Below are 18,756 nucleotides of genomic sequence, written 5' to 3'. Positions count from 1 at the left end.
TGAGTCTGTAATTTATATACCGGTACTGACAGTATATAAATTAGCTACATGTATTTGAATGGGGCTTCAACTTCGTCAATACTGTCGTTTTCCTGTTTTGTTTTTTTGCCATTTGTTTTTCATCAAAAAAATTTATAAATGTAACAATTTGATTTTTGTTTTCACTTTCGCTGGGATCACTGAATGGGACTTTATAGCGCGGATTATTCAAAACTTGTTTTTACCTACTGCTATATAGTATTAATCCGATTATTACATAACTTTGCCAGCGTATTCAAGACATAGGTTATGGATAGGGATAAACTGTACATGGGTATAGAAGCCCTGCATGCTTTTATCGATTGGCTCCAAACAAAGGATTTGAACCGGTGTCCTTCACCGTTATCACGGCGCAGTAGCCTACAGTCCATTCAATCAAATGTTGTCAGTGTGCGAGACGAACGATGTATAAATCTGGAGGTCACATCATCACTTATCATGCTTATTGTAAAAAGTTTGTCCAATGCATATACTGTGTGTATTGTTTCCGGGTATTGTCAATACAGTCAAGCAAACAGGTATTATATTTTGAAAAGGCCGCTATAGTATATTCACAGGGGTGTCTGGAATGGCCAATCATATGGGACATAATCAAATTGCAGTGACTGCTTCCTTTGTTACCACATGTCAGTCATCTTGTGATTATTGGACCATGTAAACCTGCAAAAAACGAGCCAAAGTGCAGGCCCTATGCTTAAATCCAGGATTTTTTTGGGGTGGGGGCTGATTTTGAAAAAGTGGACTTTTTAATCTAGCCTCGATTCACCTTCCCATCATGACAAATTAGTCTGATTTGAGGCCGGTAAACGCTGCGAGAAACAAACTAATTAAACCACTCCAAATGATAGCAATGATGAAATAAAAAAGCCGCAGGAAAAATGAAGAAAGCGTATCAATTACAAGTACCGGTAGGCCTATAGGCCTATCCAGAGAAGATTCCCCGGGAAGATTTTTTAATTCTTTAATAGTATGTCCGTGATTCTGCTCATCCGATAAACATGTGACAAATAGGGTACCTGCAGGTAATATGGGAAGGACGTTTAGCTTATGTGCATAAAAACTATAGAAGATATGCCCAAAAGAGATTGTTATGATGAACAACCTGTCCTTTAAGATTAATAAAACAGGCAATGTTATCTTGTTTTTATGTTTGTTTGGACGCTATGACGTCAAAATGACGTCATCGTCAAAGTGTCCCATATTACCTGCATGTGCAGGTAATATGGGACACTGTGTTATCTCTATGGTGAAAATCAAAATGTTCAGAAAATCACTCTTTTGTTCTAAAAACATTTTTGTTAGGCCTACATGATTTTGAATGTTAAATGCAAATTTCAACAAGAAAATTCAATTTTCTATATAGTTTTGCTTTTCGCATTGACAATGCACACAATTTCCTATGTGTCCCATATTACCTGCACCCATTCAGTTGAAAATCAGAGAAAATAATCATTTATAAAAGGAAAGTGCCACTTTTCAGTGGAATTTTACCTGCTGATAAGTTTAACCCATCACCTAAAGATCATAAAAAGTGACAAATGCACCCTCAGTACCAGAGTATTTGGATACACAATCATAAAATGTGGCGTCATTGATTTTATATCACTAGCCAAAAAAACGACGTAAATTTTTGGGCAATTTCACTCTTTTTGGCATTGATTTCCAAGAGTTTGATACAAGACTCCAAAACTGCATTTCTAGAAGCACAATTGATGTCTCTAAACACTTAACAAATCAACTTAAAGTGTGTACCTTCTCTAAGCTACTTTTTGTTAAAATGAAAACAGGTGTCCCATATTACCTGCTGTCCCATATTACCTGCAGCTACCCTAGATGATGTGTGAAAACACATGATGATGAACTAGGCGCCCCATGATGCAGACCATTAAAAGCCGTGATAAAAAGGCAAGTTCGCACGTTATAGTATTGTTATTTAAATTACCTGAGATGTTAAGTTTATTAGCTTTTATTACTTGGTTGACTGGTTCAAAGAAGCCGATCGATCAATCGGTCGATTCTTCTTCTTCTGGGTTAAATGCCTATTCAGTGATTTGCCGGACGATCGTAAAAATATCAAAATTCAGATTTTGGTACCTTTGTCATTGGGCTATTCAAAGCCTGCTATACAAAAGCCGTGTATGAAAGACAAAAGACACTTTACATGAATCTGTAAAGTATATAAGCTACTGATTTACTGACAGTATAAAAATTAGCTACATTTCAATGAGGCTTCAATTTTGTCAATAATACTGTTTCCTTGTTTTTGCCCAAGCCCAAATTGTTCATTTCAGAAATACCCAATGAAAATTTTAACGCCTTATCCTTAACTTTTGAGGGATTTATACACAATTTTAAATTTTTATACTTTCGCCGGGATCACTGAATGGGACTTTTTAAAGCCGTATTGTAACATTTCCATAAAATGATCTAGATTCAAGATTGGCAATTTCGTCAATCCACAAAATGTTAGTTTTTACTGTAAAAAGTTTAGTTCTTTTTGGGACTCGATGTAAACACAGCCAAAAAAGAAAGTCTCCAGTAGTTCCATCCCCATATTAATCAGATTCGGATGAGTTTATGGCAAAATAATTTATATAATAATTTTCAACACACTTTCCTACGAAGATTGATACCAAATTTGATATCAAAGTTTAATCATCATGAGCAAAGGAGCCGTTGTTTGGAAATTCGTGCAATTTTAAAAATGACAAATTACGAATTGACCACGCAAAAATCAATGCACGACATCAGCTTATTATGTGGCCTGAAGCATGCCCGTACAGGAATCATTGTACACTTGCCTGCGCACAATTGAAAGAGCGGGGTATTTGATTTGCATTTTGACATGCATGGGCAAACCTTTAACCTGCCGGCCTATTCAGGCGACGTAATTCTTGGGCACTCATGCTAGCTCTGCTACGTGATACAATTCCCTATGTCATTTTTAAAATTGCACGAATTTCCAAACAAATGTTTCTATGCTCACGATGATTAAACTTTTGATATAAAATTTGGTATCAATCTTCGAAGGAGAGTGTATAGAAAATTATTATATAAATTATTTTGCCATAAACTCATCAGAATCTGATTAAATGGGGATGGAACTACTGGAGACTTTCTTTTTTGGCTGTGTTTATATATAAATGATACGTCAATTTAAAAGGTAAATTTTTTCCTCCCGATCCCAGCTACATTCACTTGGTATCATACTTGGTGGTATAAATAGTGTGTGTAAATAGCTTCATATTGAGCTAAACTAGGATATACTAGATTGAGGGATCCGATATACTGCTCAGGAAATATTCCTTAGGCCTATAGGCTTATAATATTTGGGTATGGATATGAAACACTTAAGGGAAGGGTTATGAACGTTTGGACAGTATTTATTGTGGGACATTAGAGCACGTCAGACATATCGAATTGCATTCTGAATACGAAGAATGTCCTTCTGATATCAAATAATTTTGATTTTTTGAAATTCGCAACGTAATACACATTTTATGGCAAATCATTAAAAATTGATATTTTTGATATTTAACAGTACTCGAAGTAAACTTTATTAATCTGATGATTTATACTTAAAGTGTATGTAGGTGGGATGAAAAGCCGACGATCAATTGAAATTTTGACCTTTCGTATTGAAGATATGGATTTTTTTCCCAAAACAAAAAAAAAAAATTAGGTCTTTTTGGAAAAAAAAATCCATATCTTCAATATGAAAGGTCAAATTTTTCAATTGATCGTCGGCTTTTCCTCCCAGCTATATACACTTTCAGAATGTATCATTAGATTTATAAAATTTACTTCGAGGACTGTTATATATAAAAAATGTAAAAAATATCAAATTTTAATAATTTGTCATAAAATTTGTATTATAGGCCTATCGTGAATTTCAAAAATGAAAATTATTTGATATCAGAAAGACATGCTTCGTATTCAGAATGCAATTCGATACGTCTGAGGTGCTCTCATGTCCCACAAAAATACTGTCGAAACGCTTAAAACGCTCATTCCAGATCCCTTAAGGGGGTACTACACCCCTGTGGTAAATGTGTGACTGTTTTTGCATTTTTCTCAAAAACGAATAACACACTGGTAACAAAAGTTATGTATATTATTGGGGCAAGGGATCCAATTGCTACACTAAAATTTCAGTGACTCAAGACAAGCGGTTCAGTATATAGGCCTATGATAGGAAATGAGGTACATCCTAGCGGTACCTCATTTCTTATCATAAATAACGAACTGCTTGTCTTGGGTCACTGAAATTCCAGTGTAGTAAATGGATTCCTTGCCCCTATGATATGCATCACTTTAGTTACCAGTGTGTTATTAGTTTTTGAGAAAAATGCAAAAATAGTCAAAAATTTATCGAAGGGTGTAGTACCCCCTTAAGCCTAAAGACAAAAATTAAATCTTGTGAAAATGTTGTTCGGGTAAAATTAATTGTCAGGTCAGAACACGGAGATAAAATAGCATTGAATTGTTAAAAGATCCACGTCTCACAACACACGCAGGTCATTATCATGGCCATCATGATATAAGGTAGGCCTATAGATTGCACGATTTGATCATGTGCTTAACTTCCACTTGACTTCATCATGTTCATTGGTCAATTGTTGTTGATGCGCACCATTTTGTATTCATTGATACTTTTAAAGTGATAAACTTGACTGAAGTGGCGTCGATATCGGCGTCCCCTTATCAATATCGTGACAAAGATATTTGACAATCTTCTCAATTTTGTGCTGGAGTTAGGGCCTACATCGATTCAAGTTGTCAGAAATATTACTTCAATATTACTTCAATAGTTTGTTGGCAATACTAGATTGAATTTCTTATTATTGTGTATCGATTTGATAGTTTGTGTACCAACTAGTTTGGAAACTTCAGTGTACCAAATAGTTTGGAATCTAAGTTGGCATGTTGTAGACTATTTAGCTATTAAGAACTTGATTTTATTGCCAATTTGTGTAAAAATGTTTTGTTTCATTTCTATACTTGTTGTTCTTATTTATATATTTAACACATTGCAACATTCTCTTACTCTTACAGTACTTTTACCATTTTGGTAATATCTGCACAACCGTCCAATCATCATCAACTTGTACCTTAAGATACCGTAAATATGTTTATTTCCCAAGTTGAACAAAAGTGTCATACATTTAGATTTAAAGCAACCGTACTTTTTATTTCTTGTACATGTACTTTATTACCGCGCATATATATTTGTTCAACTTTGTATAATTGTAGTAGTTTTAACTATAGTTTGATTTGATGTATAATTACTTTCTATAGATTCAAATTATTACATGTCTTACAAGTACTATCAATATATCCATATATATATCTTGCAAAACTCAGACTGGTGGGGTCATTAATTGCAGTTTCCTATGTTCCATTTTCTACATTTGAAATAACAATGCCTACATTTTAATCATTTTTTATACACCATCATCCATGATGCTGTTTCTTAACATGGACAACTATCAAGGCATATCCATTCAAAAAACAGGGGAAGGAAAAAGAATTAAATGTCCAAATTTGTCATTATAAAGCACTCCAGTTATTGACAAAAAATACAAGAAAACATTACTGGATAATATGTATTCAAATTCTGCCTGAAGGTCACTGCTTAAATCGTGTTCAAGAATAAACTAAGATTTATTTGGCGGTGAAATATCCAGTGTATTTTTCCTACGTGCCTGGCGTTATCACTTGGTAAACAATGGCTCACCGATCAGTAAAGCCTGATGTTATAATCATATGATGGTCAGAATCAAATAGTCAACATGATTAGAAAAATAGGCTACAATTTCCATACACTGTACAGTCTCATTGTAAGATTAAATGGGCTAAATTGTCATTTGAGGCAAGTAGAAAAATACTAATGATGATAAATGCATATTAAAGAAACAGTTCAAACAATAAAATAACTACCCCTTTATCTTGACACTTCCTCATTTGCTCGCCCTATTCCTTTTTAAAGGAATTTTTATTTTGTTATCTTTCGACAGCCGCCTATCGCCTATAGCCATAGTGTCACAGTCTATGATTTATTAAACATTTAAACACAAAAAAGAATGATGGCTAATTTTATGATTTTTATGATTATGACAATGAAACAGACAGAGAAAAAAAAGAAGAAAAAAAAGAACAGCTACAGAATAAGAAAAATGTTTAAAAGTATAACTAAAACTAAAAAAAGAGAGGAAATGCAATTGAAATCAGGTTGGCTGGCAAATTGACCTTAAAATGTTTGCCCAATTTAGCTTCCTTTGGCATTCTAACTTAAAAGTTTCATATTCACAAAGCTTGGAAACTGGGAGAAGTCTTTTGAAATTTACATATATATGAATATAAAACTTCAGACATGATACCAGAAAGTTAAATCCCAAATATTTTTGGTCAAACTCGCCTAAAGCATTTTGGCTACGACGATGGATCGTTATAATAAGATTGACAGAGAGAAGAAAAAAGAAACCGACGGAAAACAGTACAATCGCAAATTGGCGATTGTAACAACGAATTTCTACATGCGACCAGGAGGCAATTGTCCCCCTATGATTTGCGAAAAAGAAGTAAAAAGGAAGGAAAAAGAGAAGGAGAGAAAAAAGGGAGCGGAGAGAAAGTGAGGAATGGGCAAATTTTTACATTTTCTGACTGAAATTTTATCGTGCCTATTTACAAAAAAACCGGCATATCCGCGTTGCGACCATAGGCGTAATCCCGGGGTGTGGGTTTTGGTGGGGGTATAAATCCCCCAATATTTTGATAGGGTAGATGGTAACCTCATATTTGGCCATGTAAGTCTAAAAAGTGCCAATTTTTGCACGCTTCGCGCGATGACTTAATTTAACTTTTCCACCATAGTTTACCAGTTTAGTTTCAATATCGCAAATTTTCATGCACCGTCGTCAGTGCACACTTCGTCGCTGTTTTGGCATAGTGTCGTATGACGACTTTTGGGCAAAATGAGTTATATAAACTTTCAAAATCTATGAATGCAACTCTATATATTCACAAAGTTTTGAGACATAAATGTAATTAGTTAATGAGATATGGCACTAATTAGTATGATACGACATGTTTTTTATGTAACCCCCCTAAATTTTCATTCTGTATTTTGGCATAGGGGGCCTACAGTCGTATCATAGTCGTATCATGATACGTCGCCATAGGCCACCGTGTATTATTAGTTATTAGGTGAAGCGGAGGTATGGTACGGGAAATTATCGTGCGCGAAGTGTCATACTGGGTGAAGCCGAAGGCTGAACCCAGTATGGCACTGAGCGCACGATACTTTCCCTTATCATACCATCAAGTAGTTTTCTGTGTTTTCATTGGATAATCGCCTCAATTTACTGACATGATATTTCTCGTATCATACCCCTGAATGCGTCCCAACGCGCTGTATCAGGTCAGTAGAAAACAGCGCATGCGTAGTTAGCATAGCAACTTGCATGACGACGGCTGTTTGACAACAATGACAATGGCGTTTCAGTGTCAGGCAACCAAACCAGTGCCTGCTTTGAAGCGCAGGTTTGCCACTTTTACTCAGGCAGACATTGAGACAAAGCGTCGCAATGCGACCCCCATAAGCACACAGAGGGCTAACGACAAAGCGGCTAGAGCACTGGATAGTTACCGGCAGGAAACCGGCGAGAAACCCCTAACTGAACTCAGTACGCCCGAGCTTGCACAGGTTCTAGAGAAGTACTACTTCGCAGCCAGGACCATTGATGGAAGAGAATACAAGCAAGGGTAGCGCTAGGTCGCTTTTTGGGGTCCCGGACCCACCAAAATAGAGTTCGGACCCCATGTTTATCAATTTTCTGCAAGTTCAGGGGTCCCTGCAGACCCCCGATTTTTCAATCTAGCACTATTTGCAGACATACCATTTATGCTGCATTTGTGCAACTCGGACTCACCAAACTCTACTCAGGACCCCCTACTTTTTAATTTTCTGCAAGTTCGGGGGTCCCTGCGGACACTGGAGTGTTTAGTTCTAGCGCTACCCCTGAATACAAGTGTGCCAGTCAGTCTTGACAACTTCAGACATAGCCTGAATAGGTATGTCAAGCTGAATGTCAATCCAGACATGGACATTATCAAAGACTCAGCGTTTCGGGTGGCAAATCAGAATTTCAAGGCCGCGATGGCTGAACTGAAGCAAAAAGGACTAGGGAATACGTCTCATTACCCTGAAATTGAGAAGTCGGACTTGATTAAACTGTATGGCAGCTCGCATCTTAACACCTCAACCCCTTCTGGTTTGTACAGAAAGGTACAATTTGACGTTCGATATTTCTTCTGTCGACGTGGTGGAGAGAATATGGCCAGCATGACGAAAGAGAGTTTCTGTGTGCAAACGGATGCTGACACTGTCACTGGTGTGCGTTATGTGGTGAAAGCCAAGGATGAACTGACAAAAAACGACAGGGAAAACGATAGCGAATCATTTTCAGGATTTATGCCGGAGTCAAAAGGTAATCCCCGTTGCCCCGTAGACAGCTTTGTCAAGTACATTAGCAAGCTGCATCCTAACTTAGACCAGCTTAGACAGACTATGGCAACGGCCAAGATTGCAAGTGCAAGAAGGTGATGAAATATGGTACTGTAATCAGCCGGTTGGTGACAAAAAACTCGGGACATTTATGAAAGAAGTGAGCAAAGAGTGCGGGTTGAGCAAAGTGTACACAAATCATAGCTGCCGCAGCTCCGGGGCGTCGATACTTACTAAGTGTGGGTTTGCCGATTCCCAAGTTATGTCAGTGACTGGCCACAAGTCAGTGCAGTCACTGACACAATACCAACATGTTGGAGCTGAGGAGAAGATACTGATGGGGACTACCCTAACAAATGCTCTCATGCCCATGCCTAAATAGACAGCCGGCAATACAAGCTAAACAAGCTTCAAGTTCAACAGCGGTTCAGGAAGTAGGCCCAACTAGGCCTACTGTTGACTTTGACCTTTCTGCGTCGGACATTGAAGAACTATTTGCTTCGTTTGATACAGAAAATGTGCCACCAACCAGTGCAACACGTCTAAGGCAGATGCAGTTTCTAAACTGCAACGTAAATATTTATCAAAATAACTGAACTTGACAATTTCTGCATGTCCGAGACGACGCACGGTTAAAAAGCATGGACACTTGAACTGAATAGACACGTTGAAAAGACTACTGAGTTTAATATATTGATATTAATATTTAATAAATATTGAAATTACTTTTTGTTGTTGAACTGAAACTATGTCGTTCTTGTATTTTTGTTGTTGTCATTGTTGTGATGGTGTGGTTGTTTTTTGGTATGATAAAATCGTCATTAGGTGAGGTTTGGGGGTGATACGGATTATATCTAGTCTCGGAGATACGGACTCCTCGACTAGATATAATCCGTATCACCCCCAAACCTCACCTAATAACTAATAGTACCATACCGACGCTGAACCTAATAACGAATTTATCATACCACTAAGTCATTCTAAATATTGAAATAATTACGTTTTTAAACATTTTAATTGCTGCTAAATAAGCTTAAATAGGAAAAACATTACAAAAAATAGATGACTGTTCCGCGTATTACAGATTGCGTGCATTTTACGCGCCCGGTTTACACGAATCGCCTTTATACGCGTACCTCGCCGTACACGCGTATCGGGCTTGCGAAATACGCTCTCACTGACTAGATATAAAGCGTAAAATACGCACTCACTGACTAGATACGAAAATATATCAGGTTAGCGGTGTTCTTTGATGTTTCCCTTAGTGGTATGATAACTGTAGTTTCCTACTGTTTTGGCATACTGTCGTATCACATGGCGTATCATATATTTTTACAGGTTTTCAAATTGTGCATATTTTGGCATACTGCCGTAGGAGTTTGCAGATTAATTACTTCTAATTAGTGATTGAGTAAATAGTTTGTATTATGTTGGGAACAAAGACAAATATATTATTGATTATATTCTTTGATAATAATAAACATATTTTACTTTGGTGCTCTCCAGTGGGTCTTCAAAAATTGGAAAAACTTAAAATGCGATTTTCTCAAAACGGCATTTTTCGTCATACGACAGTATGCCAAATCAGCGACGACTTGTACATGAACTTATTTTGTTGCCAAAAGGTGCTGGATACGTAATTGAGTTAAGAAGGTCCATGCCTAAAACCAGCAGGCCGAAAGTAGGGCCCGTGATGTCCATAAAAATATGCGTTTGGAAAATAAATAAATAACCCAAAAAAAGGGTGAAAATGGTGCATCAAATGGCTTCATTGTGCTTTCATTTTGAAAATTTTCTAAATTCTGAGGGGGCCGCAAGCGCGACGGGCAGCGCTGTCGCGCCGCATAACAAATGTCAAAAATTGTATTGCCCACCCCCATCAAAATACCCTGGCGCCGCCCCTGCTACATGCTGTAATTTAAAAACAAATTCAAGTCAAAAACTGAAGGCAAGTTCGACTAGATCTAGCTGTAGATCTGAACCTAGCCGTACCGTAGTCGTTAAGCAGAAATGACCCCCAAATGACCTTTGACAAAATGACCCCTAAACTTTGAACTTTCTTGTCACACATATTTTAACATGTTTAGAATGTCGCGAGGATCACTCCTGTTGAATTTGAGCTCGATTGGACCAATTTTAAAATTTGACCTTTGAACCATGAACTTTAACCTTTGGGGTCACAAATATTTTTAATATGTTCAGGATGTCATAAGGATCATTTCCGTGTTCGTTCACTAGGCGGCAGCCCTTCAGCAAACCTACGACAGTGCTCCACCCTATCAGACAGGGAATCAAGTTTACAGTAGCTCTCAGAGCATCGTGATATGAACTTTAATCTCCTTCCAGGATTGTTCTACAGGCTCTCTTTCGGATACATTCAAGTTTATGGCTTGCTTAATTGAAATGCTATACACAACACTGGCGTACTCAAGAAACATAACCACGTAAACGACACTCAGCTCTTCACTATCAAAGCCAAACCTCTTGAGGGACCTTAGCATAAACAACCTCTTATTGGCTTTTTAAAGCATGTAAGTAACCATGGTAACCTGGGTGTCCCACTTGAGGTTGCCCTGAAGATAAATTCCAAGGATCCTAGCTTCCGTGACGTATGACAGTGGTTCTGTACCGATTCTCAAGCCGCCAGTCTGGGGTTTGTTTTTACTGAAGCAAACTTGGAGGGATTTAATTTGAGCACATTACCCTTGGACCACTCAGTAAACTGATCAAGATCAGATTGTAAAAAGCTGGAGGGTTGCGATCTATTTACATTCTGCAAAGGTCAGCCATCCAACAACAAGAAGTAGAATTTTGAGCAGCATCGTTTATGAGAATCTGAAAACCAATGGGGCCGAGTTTCGTTCCCTAAGGTACTCCCTCATGAAGTGGAACATAGTCTGAAAGAGTGTTATTAAAGCGAACACATTGCTGCATATCATGAAGCAAATCACAAATTCATGGAACGATGGACCCACGGACTCCCAAGCGGATTATCGTATCAACAAGGATGGTCATCGACCAAGTCAAACGCTTTGGAAAAATCCGTTAGGTCCACCGTTGACCGTTCCAACACTGTGACTTACTTCTGCGCCTTAATGCAGATGGTGAAGAAGGTTAACAAGGCAATGGGATGATGAGAGAACTTTGATATTGCCAAATTGACGTTCATCAATTTTATGCAGAACATCATCGAGAGGTGAGTGACACTGGTCACAGTTTTTCAATAGTGGGGTGGGGGATTTGCTTAGGAATAGGCACAACTATTGCTTGTTTCTATTGTTTTGGAACTTCACCTCTGAGTAAGAACTATTTAATATATCTGTCAGGGGCACACTCAGTTCATATGCAAACTCTAATACCAACCGAGGAGGAATTTGATTAGGCTCCGCGGCTTTGGCCGACTTCAGTTTACCAAGCTCAGCAAAAACTTCCCACGGATACAACTGAGGAGGTTTTCAGCAGGTATATTAAAGTAAACAGGCAGATGACTAAAATTTAAAGGGACAAGCCAAGGCCCTCAGAGATTCACCTAATGGAAGAGAAACACGGATCTCTTTTTGATGTTTCAACCTGTTGTGAACAATTGGCGTCCACAGGACACACAGATGATCACTCTTGCCAATCGGTGACAAAAGAACAGGGGTTTTACAGTGAGATTATGTTTTGGGGTCGTCTCAGGAGCCTAAAAAATTTGGTTTGGTTTAGTTATAGCATTCTTCACAGGCTTAACCCCCACAGGAGTCAATAAACATAGCATTCTTCAAAGGCTTTAAAACTTCAAGAGGAGTTAATAAACATAACATTCTTCACAGGCTTAACTCCCACAGGAGTTAATAACATAACATTATTCACAGGCTAAACTCCAAGAGGAGTTAATAAACATAACATTCCGCACAGGTTTAACCCCTATAAGAGTTAATAAACATATTACATAGTATTCTTCACAAGCTTAAGTCCCACAGGAGTTAATAAACATAACATTCTTCAGAGGCTTAACTCCCATAGGAGTTAATAAACATAGCATTCTTCATAGGCTGAAATCCCACAGGAGTTAATAAACATAACATTCCTCACAGGCTTAACCCCTGTAGGAGTTAAGAAACATAACATTCTTCACATACTTAGCTCCCACAGGAGTTTATAAAAATAACATTCTTCACAGGCTTAACCCCCCGAGGAGTTAATAAACATAGCATTCGTCCATACAGGTTTAACTCCTATAGGAGTTAATAAACATAGCATTATTCACAGGCTTAACTCTCACAGGAGTTAATAAAACATAACATTCTTCACAGGCTTAACCCCCATAGGAGTTAATAAACATAGCATTCGTCATAGGTTTAACTCCCATAGGAGTTAATAAACATAGCATTCTTCACAGGCTTAACTTCCGCAGGAGTTAATAAACATAGCATTCTTCACAGGCTTAACCCCCATAGGAGTTAATAAACATAGCATTCGTCACAGGCTTAACTCCTATAGGAGATAATAAACATAGCATTCTTCACAGGCTTAATCACCATAGGAGTTAAAGTCATCTTATAACCAGGCGGTGATGGAAGCGATATCGCCAATTTTGAGGTCGCCATTGGATTAACACATAATCATGAAATCTTCACAAACAATTCTAAATTTGTTATGTGGTGTCAAAGCAAAATTATCTTACTCTAAAACCGTCGGGGTACGACAATGTACCACACTGTAAGTATGTTAATTTTCCATTTGTAATTGCTAACCGTGTATTTTGAATGGGGCTGTCAGCCCTGTATCTTCGCCAGCCTCGTACGTCACGTGTTGCGCTTCCTACGCCGCCTGATTATAACATTAACTGAGGAGGACGCCCTCAATATTTTTCAAAATTCATTTTTTACACGATTATAATGCACTTTATTATACGAACATACCCTGCAAAAATCAAGACTCTAGGCGCTGTAGTTTTTGTCAAAATCCGAGATTTTGAATAAAACGCAGGAACCGTCGTTTTATTATTACGATGGAATTATGTGTCAAACGCATACACGATGTTCATAACACAGTACGTACATGGCGTACGGGACGCCCGACGGGACGGTGATTTACTTCCTATATCATTTTTTAAATTGCACGAATTTCTAAACAACGGTTCCTATGCTCACGATGATTAAACTTTTGATATCAAATTTGGTATCAACCTTCGAAGGAAAGTTATTATTATATAAATTATTTTGCCATAAACTAATTAGACCATCATGCAGTTATTGTTAACTACATGTATGCACACAACACAGGGGCTCTCACAATAGGCAATTGAACCCTACTGGTAGCGCTGTGTTGTAGATATATTAGATATATCATATATGAAAAAGTATAAAGCTATGATTTTAGTACTTTCTCTATGTTTCAATTACTTATTCTTTTCAAAATATCTGAATTTTCAACCCGATACAAGCTTTAATAACAGGGGACCATACATTTATATGAGAAAGAAATATACCATCTATATCCAAACTCCCGTGTTATTCCAATGCACATTTTGCTTCACCGGGCCGCCCTGACTTGGTTACATTTGCAAGAGGGGTGTCACCAAACCGTAATAGGTACAAATTTAGTACTTTCAGTCAATCAAGTATGGTTTATTCTCTACATGTCAATCTTTAAATCATTAGCATAGTCCTTATAATAACGGTGGACCGCCTTGATGAGTGAATGACAGCAAATCAATGAAAAATACCCCAAAATTGAGTCAGTGGAGCTCCGCCCGTACATGTCAATAGCGTCAATATTGATTGGATTAGTCGACCGTAGCGGACAATTCGATCGCTCATTGGATTAATATTATCACGTGGTAATAAATTTGCGTTGGACAATCGATTACTATAATGGTTTAGTACTGTATATCTCGGTTTAATCTTCACCAAGCGGGTTTATGGCTGGAAAGGTCGCGGTGAATTTGCCGTGGACATAAGTGCACTATGCTCTGATTAAATGGGGATGGAACTAGTGACGACTTTTTAATTTGGATGTGTTTAGTATGTATTCATTGGTAAATGCAAATGTGAGTAAATATGATATTGCGTAATCATGTATAAATCTATCTTGAAAAGAAAACACATCCACAAAAACAAAAGATTAAATCCAACACGAATAATTACACGATCATCTCATTCTAAACGAATATATTTGATGTAAGGCAATAACTATTACTCATGATGAAAAAGACCTTGCACACTTGAATCATAGAACTAATTGCACGCTTTGTTCTATAATTATACCAACTGCTCCACTCCATAAGTTGCTATTTAATTAGTATTTTGTTACATAAATTGCTATTTAATTAGTATTCTTATTTCGTGCGTGGGTGATGAAAGCTCAAGGTACTTCCTTATTTTATACTAAGAGTAACAAATATATACTTTATAAAGGCCCATTCAGTGATTTGCTCATCCGGATGATCGTAAAAATCATCAAAATTCAGATTTTGGTACCTTTGTCATTGTCATAGATGGCCTGCGAGTGGTTCAGCCGAAAGCCACGTATTAAGACAAAATGAGACATTTTACATGAATCTGTAATTTAGATACTGACAGTATCTTCGGGACTAATTATAGAAACAAAGTTAAAGAAGTCCACTTGCCCATCGTAATTACCTAATAGCTTATACAAACATCCCGATTTTAGTCCCGCTGCACACTATTGTTTTAACAGGTTAGATGATTTTGACAGTTAAAGACCCATTCAGTGATCCCAGTGCAAGTGTGAAAAAATTAAAATTGTTTATAAATTGCTTAATTGTCATTTGTATTTTTGAAATGACAAATTTGGAAAAAACAAAGAAAACAGCATTACTGACGAAGTTGAAGCCCCATTCAAATACATGTAGCTAAATTTAGATACTGTCAGTATCTAAATTACAGATTCGTGTAAAATGTCTTATTTTGTCTTAAATACACGACTTTCGGCTAAACCACTCGCAGGCTATGTTAGCACATCTATGACAATGACAAAGGTACCAAAATCTGAATTTTGATCATTTTACGATCGTCCGGATGAGCAAATCACTGAATGGGCCTCGCTGGGAAGGGGGATGTAGAATTGTCACCCTGGGCAATTCAAGATTTACAAGGTCAAAGTTTTTGCAGCGGTCAAAATTTTAAACTGCTAATTTTATTTAAAACTCATACCAAAATGTTCCTCTGATGATAAGGAAGGGTTCAGAAAAAGTACAATATCTGAATTTTCAACCCGATACAAGCTTTAATAACAGGGGACCATACATTTATATGAGAAAGAAATATACCATCTATATCCAAACTCCCGTGTTATTCCAATGCACATTTTGCTTCACCGGGCCGCCCTGACTTGGTCACATTTGCAAGAGGGGTGTCACCAAACCGTAATAGGTACAAATTTAGTACTTTCAGTCAATCAAGTATGGTTTATTCTTTACATGTCAATCTTTAAATCATTAGCATAGTCCTTATAATAACGGTGGACCGCCTTGATGAGTAAATGACAGCAAACCAATGAAAAATACCCCAAAATTGAGTCAGTGGAGCTCCGCCCGTACATGTCAATAGCGTCATTATTGATTGGATTAGTCGACCGTAGCGGACAATTCGATCGCTCATTGGATTAATATTATCACGTGGTAATAAATTTGCGTTGGACAATCGATTACTATAATGGTTTAGTACTGTATATCTCGGTTTAATCTTCACCAAGCGGGTTTATGGCTGGAAAGGTCGCGGTGAATTTGCCGTGGACATAAGTGCACTATGCTCTGATTAAATGGGGATGGAACTAGTGACGACTTTTAATTTGGATGTGTTTAGTATGTATTCATTGGTAAATGCAAATGTGAGTAAATATGATATTGCGTAATCATGTATAAATCTATCTTGAAAAGAAAACACATCCACAAAAACAAAAGATTAAATCCAACACGAATAATTACACGATCATCTCATTCTAAATGAATATATTTGATGTAAGGCAATAACTATTACTCATGATGAAAAAACCTTGCACACTTGAATCATAGAACTAATTGCACGCTTTGTTCTATAATTATACCAACTGCTCCACTCCATAAGTTGCTATTTAATTAGTATTTTGTTACATAAATTGCTATTTAATTAGTATTCTTATTTCGTGCGTGGGTGATGAAAGCTCAAGGTACTTCCTTATTTTATACTAAGAGTAACAAATATATACTTTATAAAGGCCCATTCAGTGATTTGCTCATCCGGATGATCGTAAAAATCATCAAAATTCAGATTTTGGTACCTTTGTCATTGTCATAGATGGCCTGCGAGTGGTTCAGCCGAAAGCCACGTATTAAGACAAAATGAGACATTTTACATGAATCTGTAATTTAGACACTGACAGTATCTTCGGGACTAATTATAGAAACAAAGTTAAAGAAGTCCACTTGCCCATCGTAATTACCTAATAGCTTATACAAACATCCCGATTTTAGTACCGCTGCACACTATTGTTTTAACAGGTTAGATGATTTTGACAGTTAAAGACCCATTCAGTGATCCCAGTGCAAGTGTGAAAAAATTAAAATTGTTTATAAATTGCTTAATTGTCATTTGTATTTTTGAAATGACAAATTTGGCAAAAAACAAAGAAAACAGCATTACTGACGAAGTTGAAGCCCCATTCAAATACATGTAGCTAAATTTAGATACTGTCAGTATCTAAATTACAGATTCGTGTAAAATGTCTTATTTTGTCTTAAATACACGACTTTCGGCTGAACCACTCGCAGGCTATGTTAGCACATCTATGACAATGACAAAGGTACCAAAATCTGAATTTTTACGATCGTCCGGATGAGCAAATCACTGAATGGGCCTCGCTGGGAAGGGGGATGTAGAATTGTCACCCTGGGCAATTCAAGATTTACAAGGTCAAAGTTTTTGCAGCGGTCAAAATTTTAAACTGCTAATTTTATTTAAAACTCATACCAAAATGTTCCTCTGATGATAAGGAAGGGTTCAGAAAAAGTACAATTTAATCATGTTCGGGCGTTATAAGTGTTATGGATTACAATGACATAAGGCCAAAAACACATTTTACCTAGTCATTTCTGAATGCACAACACTGTTTGTTTGAGTTAACAAAATTAGAATCTTAAAGAATCTTAATGAAAAGTCATAGCAATGATTGGACAATATTCTTGCATATAAACATGAATGCATACAATCACTAAATTACTATGATAATTTTACAATGTTTAGTTATCCGCAGTCTTCTTCTATTCACTCACTCACTGTTCTGGTCGACTCTAAATCCTGATTCAAACTTGGTCAGCGACCACAGTACACTGTCGTAATATGTATCCTTTGGGTATAAAATCCTTGAACAGATAAGACGGCAATTTCCAAAACGGTACTGCTTGCACCATTCACGCATTGTCTTCAGGAAACAGGGCTTGTTTCACTATGTTTCCACGTACATTGACAGATGTGCTGTTTCATAAACCGGACTCCAGCAAGTCGACAGAAGAATATATTCCCTATTTGGGAAGGATGAGCACTTTAATGTACTCGAAATTTTGCACATTATGACACCTCATTACTGAAATGGTCCCAATATTGATGTCACAGCGTATATTTAAATGAAAGTAACCTAAGATTTGAAAGTTTCATATCCCTAATTTGGCATACGATCAATTACTTTTTGGTAGGTGGTGTTTTGCTAACAATACATTACATTGCTAACACCACTGCACAACAATTCTTCAACTTGATGTGATTATGAAGACATTTCATCTAAATAATTCATATACGAGACCAAAATGTCAAACTTTCACTACATAATGATCTCGTGTATGTATATGTATAGCCAATAGTGACTGACGCTTTCAGATTATGAAAAAAAGTCCCTGTCGACAAAATAATTTGATTAAATTATTACAGTTATCCAACAATTCATAGTAAGTCCGAAAATATTCAAGTAACTACATTGGTGTACGCGTCATAATAATATAATATATTTCTTGGATGCATCATGTAATTAACCCTTTATCAGTCACCTACCTGGACAACCGATTCTTTAGAAATGCTTAGTCGCGCTAAAAGTCGATCGATACATGTTAAAATCAGCACAATTCAGAGATCCACCTTTTTGCTATGAAATAAATTTTCTCGGTCAAATATAAAGCAATATTTTTTTCTCTTCAGTAATGTCAGTTAAAAACTTGGTGCTTGGATATACATTTT

Source organism: Amphiura filiformis, chromosome 3, assembly GCF_039555335.1.
Source record: "Amphiura filiformis chromosome 3, Afil_fr2py, whole genome shotgun sequence".
Taxonomy (NCBI): domain Eukaryota; kingdom Metazoa; phylum Echinodermata; class Ophiuroidea; order Amphilepidida; family Amphiuridae; genus Amphiura; species Amphiura filiformis.
Note: the sequence above shows the minus strand (reverse complement) of the source record.